The 14,317-nt window shown below is 35.3% G+C and overlaps 1 long non-coding RNA gene across 1 annotated transcript; it reads right to left on the reverse strand.

Annotated features, from left to right (window-relative positions):
* Positions 1-6,856: 6,856 nt before the first annotated feature.
* On the reverse strand, positions 6,857-7,278 carry LOC140438290 (uncharacterized). The gene is made up of 3 exons (XR_011950483.1): positions 7,210-7,278; positions 6,958-7,101; positions 6,857-6,876 (listed from the first exon to the last, which is right to left on the reverse strand). It is a non-coding gene; the product is annotated as an uncharacterized lncRNA (long non-coding RNA).
* Between the last annotated feature and the right edge of the window lie 7,039 nt (positions 7,279-14,317).

The following is a 14,317-nucleotide window of genomic DNA, read 5'->3' on the forward strand; positions in this document are numbered from 1 at the left end:
AAAAATAGTTATAAAAGAAACTACAACTACATATAGGTTACTGAAACCTAAAAAAACAGATATAACAAAGAAGTGTAACGATACGGAATAGAGCTTTAAATAAGGTGGGCATAAAAATAAACAAGGTAAAATCAATAGTGATTTTACCTTGTGTGGAATGATCTTTTCTATTCATGTCTAAACAGTATCCTTTTAGTCAGCAAACTTCTCATACGATTCTGCCTATCTACATCTAATTTTTTTTTGGCTTCATGATGAAGTCTTAGCGTGAAATACTTTTTTAAAATCAAATTTAATAATTGAATGCGATGATTGTTGAGTAGTTCACTGTCATAAATGTGATCACCAAAACTATCCATGATGTCACGAGGCAAATTATTCATTGTGGCGTTTATTAATTTATTTAATAAATTTTTTGAACTACTTTCAATTTTGTTTATATACATTCTAAAATTTTTCTCTGCCTTCTTGCATATTTTTATAACTAAATTTGAAGCATTAGTTAAATTTTTATATTGTTTTACTAACTGTAATTTTGAAAACGTTTTTTCACTTTCTAATATTATTATGCATTTTGTACATTTAAAGATTTTTTTTTTATTTTGGAACTATAAAGCCAGAAATATATCCAATTACATCTTCTACATAAACACTTAAATATAAAACATCTTTTTGAAAATAGTCATGCTCATAAAAAATTGTTGTCTTTTGTGTAAAATCTTCTAAATTTTCTTCTATGTTTCCTAAACTAGTAATAGGTCGTACAGATGTTGCGGTTAAAATGCCAACATTATTTATATTTTTAACATTCCCTGTATTAGGTCCTGATATTTCTGTGTGAATAAGCAATCTTTTAAAAGCTGCCTCAAATTGTCGGGCAGTTGGATTATAGTTATAACCCCCTTTACCCCTTACAGCCCCAAAAAATAATTCTAAATGGTCTTGCGACAGTTTGTAAGAAAGTAAATATTTTAAATATTTTTTTTCTTTAACCAAAAGATTAAATAATCCTTTCCAACTTGCGATATTTGAAATGAAACCCAAAAAACCCACTTTTCTTTGTGAAGATATGATACTTATATCATTTAATTTTAAATCACATATATACCTCTCAGCCATTTTTAAATATTCAAAAGTTTCCTTCTCATTATTAATATTTAAAGAATTTTTAAACGAGTATTTAGAATAATATGTCATACTATTAAATATATCAAACAAATTATTAAAAATCATGATAAATTCCGAAGTAGCTTCTGAATTTTTAAATTGATTAAAGTTTTTTTCTTTGTTGCAATATGTCAAAGCGTCTGTCACACTTTTACTTAGGGTTTGAACAGCTAAGTTTACCCTCATCTTTTCCTGTCCCCATCTCAAATGCAGATACCTCAATTTATTGGCAGAAGGTAATTTTTCATCATATTGCAAGTCATTTTTTAAATACTGCCATTCAATTTTTTCATTTTTTACGTTACTCAAAACTAATGTACCCATACAATTACGAACCAACTTAATCATGTGGCACGCATCTAAAAATATAAAAACTTTCTCCTTAGTTATTGGATGTAGAAAAAAAGGCTCAATATTTGTTGCAGATATTTTAGCACCTAAAGCATTGGCCATTGATAAATTGTTGGTAGCACCATCAAAAGTTAATGAATAGACTTTTATGCCTGAATCATAAATAAAATTTAAACAAAGATTTATTAAGGATGCTTTTTCTGATCCACAAAAACTGTCAATTAAAAAATATGCAACTGGCACTTTAAAATTGTCATTTAAGGCTACTAACATAAACACCAGTGCCTCTTTTGCTTCTGGTACATTATCAGATTCTATATCTGTACCAAAATCTACATAGCTAGTAAATTTTTTTCCATCCCATTCCACTTGCTTACGAATAGACATTTCATCCAGCACTAAATTACACACAAATGTTTCATTTTGCTTCCCTGCTTCTTCAACTTTGTTTTTCAAAGCATTTAAAGCTTCTTTGGAAAATCCAGGTGCACCATCAACAGTTTGGTCTATTCATCCGCTCTACCATACCATCAGATTGCGGATGATATGCTGTAGTTCTTGTTTTCTTCATGCTTAGTCTATCACATATTCCTTGGAATAGATCGCTTTCGAAGTTCCTGCCTTGGTCACTATGTATCTCCAAAGGCACTCCAAATCGGCTGATATATTCTTGGATCAACTTATCTGCAACGGTGGCGGCCTTCTGGTCTGGAAGTGCGTAAATCTCGACCCACTTAGTGAAGTAATCCATTACTACCAACATGTACTTGCCCCCATTTTCACTTTCTGGAAATGGCCCTGCAATGTCCAAAGCTATTCTTTCAAACGGGCTTCCAACATTATATTGTCTCATAGGAGCTCTCCTTTTTCGGTGAGGCCCGTTACTCGTAGCACAAATAGTACATTTCTTATACCAGTCTTTTACATCGTCGGAACTGTTCATCCAATAAAACCGTTCCCGAATTCGCTGAAGGGCTTTCTTTACACCAAAATGCCCTCCCGATGGACTGTCGTGTAACTGACCAAGTACTTCGGCTATTCTGCTCTTTGGGATCACCAACTGTCTTCTCTTCTCTGAACCGTCATCATTTTCCAGGACTCGTTTGAGCAAGCCATCTTCCATGATAAATGAGTCCCACTGGGTCCAATACGTCTTAACTACTGAGCATAGGTTTGATATTTCTTGCCAAGGTGGTCGACGGTTTTCCTCTTTCCATTTTCGGATTTTCTGTATAACTGGATCTCTCTCCTGTTCTTCCCTTATCTTAGTAGGCGTCCAGTCGTCGTTGACAATCGTCGTTCTTAGCACTGCTGCTTCCTTGGATTCCGTTTTGTTGCAGTGGGAACACTCTGCTGGCATGGCCTTCTGGAAAGAGAATCAGCGTTTCTGTGGCTAACTCCGGCCCGGTGCTCAATCTTAAAATCGTATTCTTGGAGTCGTTCGATCCACCTGGCTATCTGACTCTCTGGATTCTTAAACTGCATCAACCACTTAAGGGCGGCATGGTCGGTTCGGATTAGAAACTTTCTGCCATAGAGGTATTGATAGAAGTGCTCTACTGATTTAACTACTGCTAGAAGTTCTCTTCTCGTGACGCAATAATTCCGCTCAGGTTTTGAAAGAACTTTACTAAAATATCCGAGGACTCGTTCCTGTCCTCCTTGAATCTGAGACAGCACTCCTCCAATTCCCACATTACTTGCATTCGTATCTAAGATGAACTCTCCTTCTGGCAGTGGATACCCTAAAATTGGTGCTGTTATTAAATGCTTTTTCAACGTCTCAAAGGCTTTTTGGCAGTCTGTATCCCAGCGGTAATCTCTTGCTTCCTCCGTAAGTCGCGTTAATGGCTTAGCGATATCTGCAAACTTCTTAATAAACCTCCGGTAGTAAGTACATAGTCCAAGAAAACTTCTCACTTGATGTTTGTCAGTTGGTTTTGGCCATTCCTTAATGGAATCGATTTTTCCCTTATCCACGGCCACTCCTTCTTTACTGACTATATGACCCAGATAATTGACTTTACCTTGAAATAGCTGGCACTTCTTGGGGTTTAGCATCAATTGGGCAGCTTTAAGTCGATTAAAAACGTTTTCTAAATTCCTCAAATGATCTTCGAATGTCTCCCCCAAGACGATTATGTCATCTAAATAAACCAGGCATGTTTTCCAAGATAACCCTCTCAACACATTTTCCATAAGCCTCTCAAATGTCGCAGGAGCATTACAGAGTCCAAATGGCATAACGTTGAATTGCCACAATCCAGATCCTGTGGTAAAGGCTGTCTTTTCTTTATCTACTGGGTCCATTTCTACCTGCCAGTATCCAGACTTCAAATCCAAAGTAGAAAACAATTTACTTCCAGCCAATGTGTCCAATGTGTCATCGATCCGAGGCAAAGGATAACTATCTTTCTTGGTAACGTTGTAACAATCGTTTCAGCTTCCTCTCTTTTCGCCTGTGGTAATCGTCGAGCTGTTTGACGGATTGGCTTAGCATTACCAGTATCAATTTTATGCTTAACAACGGTAGTTCTTCCCGTCTTTCCTCCTTTCGGTACGAAAATATCACGATACTGCCGAAGAAATTCCCTTAATTTCTTTTTCTCCATCTGATTTAGAGACTGTCCTGCAACTGCAACCATTTGGTCGAATTTGTCGTTGGAATTATCAGATGTTGTCGCCTGACGGATTATGGATGTCACAGGTACACAAGTTCCCACTTTTGTCTCTTTCTTGATGGTTACTGGGTAGTCATTGACATTGATAAGTCTCACAGGAATTTCTTTAGCCGCAGTCACCAATTCCTTTCCAATTATGATTCCTCGGCCAACCTCGTCGTCATGGTTCCAAGGCTCCATCATAACAGGTGTCCCTTCGTCTACAATTCCCTGTAGTCGCGCTACTATGATCGTTTCGCTTCTCGCAGGCACGACTGTATCTTCTGTAATGGCTGCTTGCACAGTGTTGTCATTATGTGGATGAAGAAATACCTCCTCGTTGCCAACTTTGATTAACTTATTCTTAAAATCCAATTGGAATCCATGCATATTCATTACGTCCATTCCTAATATAACATCCTCTTCGATGTCAGCAACTATAACAGTATGGACGAAATTTTCTGCTCCAATTCCCAATTGTACCTGGATTTCTCCATGAATGTTGGCATTTTCACCTGTAGCGGTCCGAAGTCGCAACCTCGTTGGTAACAGTTTCTTTCGGCTGTTTATAACTGTCGGGCGTATAATGGTTCTGGTCGCTCCGGTATCCACCAACAACGTATGCTTTTTACCATTTATGTCTCCATCTACATATACACTATCTTCGCGACATTTCAAAGAAGCTATTAGTGTGAGAGGGTCTTTGGAAAAGTTCTGGGTCGAAGCTGCCCCTTCTAAGGCTGACCCGTTCTAGTTTTCCTGATGGTGAGTTTCTTGATTTGCGTCGTACCTAGGGTGTTTACAGGAGCTTCGTACGTGTCCTATTTCGCCACAATTCCAGCATCTGATGGTCTTCGTTTTCTTATATGTCATGCTTTTCATCATATTAACGAGCTGGTCAAGTTTATCTTCATCTCCTTCCTCTTTTACAGTCCTAACTTTACTGTACCCGCCAGAGGCCTGCGTAGCTGACTCGTATTTGAGGGCGGCGGATAGGACATCAACCAGCGTCTTGTGACGAGCTAATCGCAGTGTTCTCTGCATTTCATGATCACGAAGACCATCAATAAACGTTTGAACGGAAAATTTTTCCATCATGTCTTCGGGAGCTGTTGGATAAGCATATCGTACTAATCTGGCAATATCTACCTCATATTCTTGAAGAGCCTCATCTTTCTTCTGTCTACGATTTTTAAGCTGCGACTGATATACATGCTCCAAATGTTCGTGGCCATATCGCATATTTAACCTCTTCTTCAGTTGTTCGAAATCATCGGTCTCCTCTACGGCTATGGTCTGAAGCACATCTAAGGCATCTCCTCGAAGAGCGATAGTCAGGTTTACAGCCTTTTTTTTTTCAGACCATCCATTCGCTCTTGTTGCTGATTCGAACTGTTTCATGTAGTTGTTCCATGATGATTTTCCGTCGAAAGTTGGGACTTTAACATGAATAGAACCTCCACTTCCTTCAAATTTCGGCCGTGTCTCCAACTTACATTTCGTCTCGTCTTCTTTTATCTCCACTGTAATCGGATTGTTACCTCTCTCTGCTGTCCCTGTTTCCTCCATCTTCCTTTCCATCTCTTTCATATTTTCTTCGAAGGCCAACATATCGGCAGCAACTTGATTTTTTAACGAAGATATTCTATCATCCAGGGCAGACATCTCAGAAGTGACTTTAGAGATTTCCGAAGAGATGTTAGCAGAAACTGTGCTTTCCAGAGAAGAAATCTCGTTAGAAACTTTGTTCTCCAATGATGCGATGTCACCAGAAACTTTCGAAATATCGCCAGAAACTTTGTTCTCCAATGATGCGATATCACCAGAAACTTTCAAAATATCGTCAGAAACTTTGTTCTCTAATGATGCGATGTCACCAGAAACTTTCGCAATCGACGAGATAACAGCAACATGCTTGTCTTCAAATATATAAGTTTCCGGATCCAAACCTTCTTCTTTTAAAGCGTTCTTTAGTCGTTGGACTAAATCAGCCTTTTTCCCGGTAGAAGCTAATTCCCTATCTTCAAGATGCCTTCTTAAATCCGTAACTGTGAGCTCATAAATCGTAGCCATTTTCACAATTTATTTTATATTCACTTGTAATTTATTTTCGCAATTTATCTTACGTATTCCACTATTCCGACACCAATGAAATGAAATTTATTTATGTCTATTTAATTTATAATGTCTTTATTAAAAGGTTCTTATTTTAATTTATTAAAAAGCACGATAACTTATATTAATTTATTTAACTACTCAATAATACATAATTTATTTTATACGAACGCTACAATTAAAATCGCGGGCGCGAGTCATCAGATTTAACTGTCCCTTCCAAATAAAATGTCCTGTTAATATATGCCAGTGCCGTTAAGCTAGAACCATCGACAGCCTTCTCGACTAGCGGCGAAATTATAACGGTAAAGGCAAACGGGTATTTTCACATCGGTTCGACCGTTCTCTGGAAGGTCCGTTCAGGTAAATAGAAGCCTCTCGTAAAATCTAAAACATAAACATGTGAATAAAAACATGTTTACAGGTTAAAACTATGACTCATATTTTTACGTAACAGTAGATTTTCTTAGGGTGTCAATTTGTTTCTTTTTTTTGCTATATACATGTTTACTGATTCCATGTATCTTTTTCTTTTTCTTGGCAGTCTAAGTCCGATATGGCAAAATCCCCCACATAATGCTTCCTAAAAATAAAATGATTAATGAAAGAAAAATTGCTTATTCAAGGATATAATAATGCAAACGAAAAATTAAATGAATTTTACCTCTTGTTAATTTTTTTAGCTACTAATTCTCTATCTGCAGCATGCCCTTCGATATTTTCCTTGCCCAAGAATTCATCAGTTTCTGAGCCAGACAAAGTTCGTTCACTGCTAGCAGTTTGTGTTGTTGAACTGCTGGATATTTGTCTGAAAAAATATTTAATACATTTTGAATGTAACACATTGCAAATATAAATTTGAATATGCTTAAAATATGATTAACCTGTATACAGTTGATTTAGAATTATTACATACCTTCCAGTAAGAAATTCTCTAATTTCGAAATTTAAATTGTGGCTGTCTGATGGACTAGGACAAGCTTTAGTTCCTACCACCTCTTTAACATCTTTAGAGGACCTGTATGCAAAGAGAAAACAATATAGAAGAAACAATAAACAGAAAATTTATATAAATATTAAATACCAATGTAAAAATTTAATAAAAGTATCACCCACCTTGGTATAGCTAATGGTTTTGCATTTTCTTTTAGACGAACAAAGCCAGATTTCGTGATAAGATCATTTGCATCAAAATGATCACAACAAATACGTGACCATCTGGAAAGCTTGTTCTTATTTAATTGTAATATGTTTATCCAAATTTCTTTTTTTTTCCCAAAAGGAAATCTATGAAAAAAAAAATTAGTAAGAAAAATTCTATGCAATGATAATAAAAAAAAAAAACAAAAAATTTAATGGAAATTGTTAGTATTCAGTATAATGCATAATAATTCTAGGGTGCCCGGGAAAAAGAGTATAAGTCACAAATTGGCCAAAAGGAGTTATATAAAAAAATCGAGTTAACATTGCATTTGCCACAGTTTGGTAAAAAGAACATAAGTCTTATTTACTTTAAAATTCTATTTTACCCATTAGGTGGAAACAGTATAACTATATAAGCCTGATACAATTAGTATAAGTCAACTTGTACTATAAAGATCACTTTTTATTTCTGAAATAACTGACTTATACTCTTTGTACCTAACCTAAAAATTATTTAAGCGTGGCGGTTATGAGTGTTTACATGCAATTCGAAAGCAAAAAAGTAAAAAACGATTAAAAACCATTTAAAAAATTATATTAATAAGCAATGGCTAGTTCAAGAACCAAAAGAATGTTGGAACTTTTGAAAAACAACGGTAGGGTAAAATATTTATAACTTAATACATAGTTTTTTACATTATCATAGTATTAGAAATTATAAACTTGTTTCTTTCTAGATAATAATATAGAGATACAGAGTGTTAGAATTTTATATGTATAATTGAGATTTTTATAATATTTAAATATGTCAAACAAAGTTAGTAAATTTCATGAATATTTTTAGATGAAAGCAAAAACCAAATCGATGAAAATTCTTGTTCTTTTTCTGGATTACATGCAGAGCAGGAAACCACTGTTGTTGAAACCACTGATAGTACTCTTTGGGATATGGATTTACAATGGCCTTCTCCTACAACGGGATTGAGGAATGAGCACATTAATTTAGATGCTGTTCCAGGTAAAAGGTTCTTGATTTGCTTGTTATAAAATAAATTAATTTTATTCTTTTTCATTTTTAGGTATTTCAAAGGACTCTATTAATAATACCCGTACTAGTGAAATAGATTTACTGAGACTATCTGATGATAGTGACCTTGATAAGGATTATGTTGCAGAATCAAGTGATGAAAGTGAAGATAACCCAGATGTATGTACGAATCCAAAGAAAGAGAGAAGGCGGAGACATAAATTGTATGATGCAGCTAAAGCAACACTAGAATATGATATTCAGAAGACTAAAATTACTGCACAAAAAGGAGCATTTGCAAGAAAGAAAAGAGCAGAACGAAAACTGAAAAGAAACATGGGAGAAAGTTATGTCACTGCTAAAGGCAAAGTGGTTAGAGAAAGAATGTCAACTCCATTGAATGACTGTAGGATGAAATGTAAAGATAAGCTAGAAATAAGACTTGATAATGAACTAGGAAGTTCAGTAAGGGAACATATATTTAATGAATACTGGTCTCTTGCTGATAGAAATAAAAGAGTAAGATTTATTGCTGGATTAGTAGACACTACTGAACCTGCGTCATCTAGAAAAAGAATCACAGACCCAGAAAAAGAAAAGTTTCGTTTAAAAACTCATCTCTTTCATTTTGTTGTAAACAATGAACGAATCCGTTCATCAAAACGTTGAATGAAACATCATGTTTCATCAAAACTCTAGGTGAGACTCAAATGTTTGTAACTTCAGCACTGGGCAATAAATGTTCAACCCTGACTGGGATAACATATGACGATAAAAGAGGTCGTGAGGCATCTGTTAACAAACATAGTACAGACAAAATAGAAAAAGTTAAAAGTCATATTTTGTCTTTTCCGCTTTACAAATCCCACTATACACGAAGAGAAAGTACCAGGCGATATCTTCCACCTCACCTAAATCTACGAATTATGTACGAACTTTATTGTGAACAAAATAAATCGAAAGAGAAACCAGTGTCAAGGCAGATTTACGAACGCGAATTTCGGAAAATGAATCTAAGTTTTAAAGATCCTAAGGCCGATACTTGTCACAAATGTGATTTGTTAGATATGAAATTAAAGATTTCTACACCGGAAGAAAAAAACAATATAGAACGTGAATTAGCTGACCACCACCAGGATGCTGACAATGCTTACCTTGAAAAAAGAAACGACAAAAATATGGTGAAAGACGATGAGCCAATGCGATGCTATACATTTGATTTACAACAATGTCTCCCTACGCCAATGCTCAATACATCTGTTGCATTTTACAAACGGCAGCTATGGACCTACAATTTAACCATGAATGAAACCAGTACAGGTAACGTCACATGTTACATGTGGCATGAAGCTGAAGGTGGTAGGGGAGGAAATCAAATAGCAACAAGCATTTACAAAGAACTAATTTCTCTTCCTCCACAAGTAAGCAAGGTAATATTATATTCTGACACTTGTGGAGGACAAAATAAAAATTCTCATGTTGCTGCAATGTTTCTGGTTGCTATGCAAACTAATCAGCATCTAACTTATATAGATCATAAGTTCCTCATTAGTGGACACACTCACATGGAATGTGATGTCGATCACAGCCTCATTGAGAAGCAAAAAAAGAAATTACAAATTCCTATTTCTCATCCAAATGTTTATTTTAAACAAAATTTTAGACACGATGTTCCTTTCAAGTGTTTAAGTCTTATCCCGAGAGGACATCCAAATGCTCAGCTAAATCCAACCAAATGTTATACCTGTACTTTACCCATTTCAAAAGAAAAGAAAAAAGATATATTGGATCTCTTACCACTAATTTCTCCTACATTTCATGATTTTTATAGAAATCTCAAGACAAATGACATGTCTGATACTTTTCCTGATGGAGATGATTCGGAAAATTGTGACGAACATACTTAATATGTGTTTTTTATTTAAGTTTTTAAATTACTTTAATGTTTTTCTATTTACCTGATATAGGTCCAAATAATATATGTTAATGTAGTTTAGTGGTTAATATAATATAAGTCGTTAATTTTTTCTAAAGTAGCTTAGATATTAATTTGCTTCAAACTTACATTTAGGTATAAGTGCTATAAGTTTTTTTAGAAGATATTTGGTTTAAAATTTTTTTAGATACATCTTTCAAATAATAAAATGCTATTCCTCTAAAATTAAGATTTTTGACTTATACTCTTTTTCCCTGGCAGCCTAGAATTTATTTATGTTTGATATACGGTAACGTTCAATGACGTATAATATGACTCCGTGGTGAATGCTTTAAAAAGTGTCCACAACATGAATACCATAGATTAGGGACCTTTGTTATTGTTTATTGTTTTGATATGAAGTTGTGTGTTTACATATTTTTTGTGACAAGCAAATTTTATTTAAAATTTTTGAGAGTCATTTACCTACTATTTTAGTAAAATGCCATTTAGGTATCTTGTTTGTGGTCGCTGAAGTTCGAAGAGCGAAACGTTATCACTTTTCAAGTAAGTTATTTTTTATATGTATGTTTTATAAATATTAGGTTATGTTTTGATAGCCAGTGGAGGCGTTTAGTTATTATTTATTTAATAAATAAATAAATTATTATGCATTATACTGAATAATAATAATTTCCATTAATTTTTTTGTCTTTTTTTTATTAAAATCATTTAAATATATTTTTTCTTACTAATTTTTTTTTCATAGATTTCCTTTTGACGAAGAAAAACAGGAAATTTGGATATACATTTTACAATTAAATAAGAACAAGCTTTCCAGATGGTCATGTATTTGTTGTGATTATTTTGATCCAAATGATGTTATCATGAAATCTAGCTTTGTTCGTCTAAAAGAAAATGCAAAACCATTAGCTATACCAAGGTGGGTAATGTTTTTATTAAATTTTTACATTGGTATTTAATATTTATATAAATTTTCTGTTTATTGTTTATTCTATATTGTTTTCTCTTGGCATACATGTCTTCTAAAGAACTAAGGAACTAAAGCTCTCCCTAGTCCATCAGACACCCACAATTTAAATTTCGAACTGCTAGCAGTGAACTAACTTTGTCTGCCTCAGAAACTGAGAAATTCTTAGGCAAGGAAAAAATTGAAGGGCATGCGGCAGATAGAGAATTAATAGCTAAAATAATAACAAGAGGCAATATTCATTTAATTTTTCATTTGAATTTTTATATCCTTGAATAAGCAATTTTTCTTTCATTATATCTTTTTATTTTTAGGAAGCATTATGTGGGGGATTTTGCCATATCGGACTTAGACTGCCAAGAAAAAGAAAATGATACATGGAATCAGTAAACATGTATATAGCAAAAAAAAAGAAACAAATTGACACCCTAAGAAAATCTACTGTTACGTAAAAATATGAGTCATAGTTTTAACCTGTAAACATGTTTTTATTCACATGTTTATGTTTTAGATTTTACGAGAGGCTTCTATTTACCTGAACGGACCTTCCAGAGAACGGTCGAACCGATGTGAAAATACCCGTTTGCCTTTACTGTTATAATTTCGCCGCTAGTCGAGAAGGCTGTCGATGGTTCTAGCTTAACGGCACTGGCATATATTAACAGGACATTTTATTTGGAAGGGACAGTTAAATCTGATGACTCGCGCCCGCGATTTTAATTGTAGCGTTCGTATAAAATAAATTATGTATTATTGAGTAGTTAAATAAATTAATATAAGTTATCGTGCTTTTTAATAAATTAAAATAAGAACCTTTTAATAAAGACATTATAAATTAAATAGACATAAATAAATTTCATTTCATTGGTGTCGGAATAGTGGAATACGTAAGATAAATTGCGAAAATAAATTACAAGTGAATATAAAATAAATTGTGAAAATGGCTACGATTTATGAGCTCACAGTTACGGATTTAAGAAGGCATCTTGAAGATAGGGAATTAGCTTCTACCGGGAAAAAGGCTGATTTAGTCCAACGACTAAAGAACGCTTTAAAAGAAGAAGGTTTGGATCCGGAAACTTATATATTTGAAGACAAGCATGTTGCTGTTATCTCGTCGATTGCGAAAGTTTCTGGTGACATCGCATCATTAGAGAACAAAGTTTCTGACGATATTTTGAAAGTTTCTGGTGATATCGCATCATTGGAGAACAAAGTTTCTGGCGATATTTCGAAAGTTTCTGGTGACATCGCATCATTGGAGAACAAAGTTTCTAACGAGATTTGTTCTCTGGAAAGCAAAGTTTCTGCTAACATCTCTTCGGAAATCTCTAAAGTCACTTCTGAGATGTCTGCCCTGGACGATAGAATATTTTCGTTAAAAAATCAAGTTGCTGCCGATATGTTGGCCTTCGAAGAAAATATGAAAGAGATGGAAAGGAAGATGGAGGAAACAGGGACAGCAGAGAGAGGTAACAATCCGATTACAGTGGAGATAAAAGAAGACGAGACGAAATGTAAGTTGGAGACACGGCCGAAATTTGAAGGAAGTGGAGGTTCTATTCATGTTAAAGTCCCAACTTTCGACGGAAAATCATCATGGAACAACTACATGAAACAGTTCGAATCAGCAACAAGAGCGAATGGATGGTCTGAAAAAGAAAAGGCTGTAAACCTGACTATCGCTCTTCGAGGAGATGCCTTAGATGTGCTTCAGACCATAGCCGTAGAGGAGACCGATGATTTCGAACAACTGAAGAAGAGGTTAAATATGCGATATGGCCACGAACATTTGGAGCATGTATATCAGTCGCAGCTTAAAAATCGTAGACAGAAGAAAGATGAGGCTCTTCAAGAATATGAGGTAGATATTGCCAGATTAGTACGATATGCTTATCCAACAGCTCCCGAAGACATGATGGAAAAATTTTCCGTTCAAACGTTTATTGATGGTCTTCGTGATCATGAAATGCAGAGAACACTGCGATTAGCTCGTCACAAGACGCTGGTTGATGTCCTATCCGCCGCCCTCGAATACGAGTCAGCTACGCAGGCCTCTGGCGGGTACAGTAAAGTTAGGACTGTAAAAGAGGAAGGAGATGAAGATAAACTTGACCAGCTCATTAATATGATGAAAAGCATGACATATAAAAAAACGAAGACCATCAGATGCTGGAATTGTGGCGAAATAGAACACGTACGAAGCTCCTGTAAACACCCTAGGTACGACGCAAATCAAGAAACTCACCATCAGGAAAACTAGAACGGGTCAGCCTTAGAAGGGGCAGCTTCGACCCAGAACTTTTCCAAAGACCCTCTCATACTAATAGCTTCTTTGAAATGTCGCGAAGATAGTGTATATGTAGATGGAGACATAAATGGTAAAAAGCATACGTTGTTGGTGGATACCGGAGCGACCAGAACCATTATACGCCCGACAGTTATAAACAGCCGAAAGAAACTGTTACCAACGAGGTTGCGACTTCGGACCGCTACAGGTGAAAATGCCAACATTCATGGAGAAATCCAGGTACAATTGGGAATTGGAGCAGAAAATTTCGTCCATACTGTTATAGTTGCTGACATCGAAGAGGATGTTATATTAGGAATGGACGTAATGAATATGCATGGATTCCAATTGGATTTTAAGAATAAGTTAATCAAAGTTGGCAACGAGGAGGTATTTCTTCATCCACATAATGACAACACTGTGCAAGCAGCCATTACAGAAGATACAGTCGTGCCTGCGAGAAGCGAAACGATCATAGTAGCGCGACTACAGGGAATTGTAGACGAAGGGACACCTGTTATGATGGAGCCTTGGAACCATGACGACGAGGTTGGCCGAGGAATCATAATTGGAAAGGAATTGGTGACTGCGGCTAAAGAAATTCCTGTGAGACTTATCAATGTCAATGACTACCCAGTAACCATCAAGAAAGAGACAA

Source organism: Diabrotica undecimpunctata, chromosome 4 (genome assembly GCF_040954645.1).
Source record: "Diabrotica undecimpunctata isolate CICGRU chromosome 4, icDiaUnde3, whole genome shotgun sequence".
Lineage (NCBI taxonomy): Eukaryota > Metazoa > Arthropoda > Insecta > Coleoptera > Chrysomelidae > Diabrotica > Diabrotica undecimpunctata.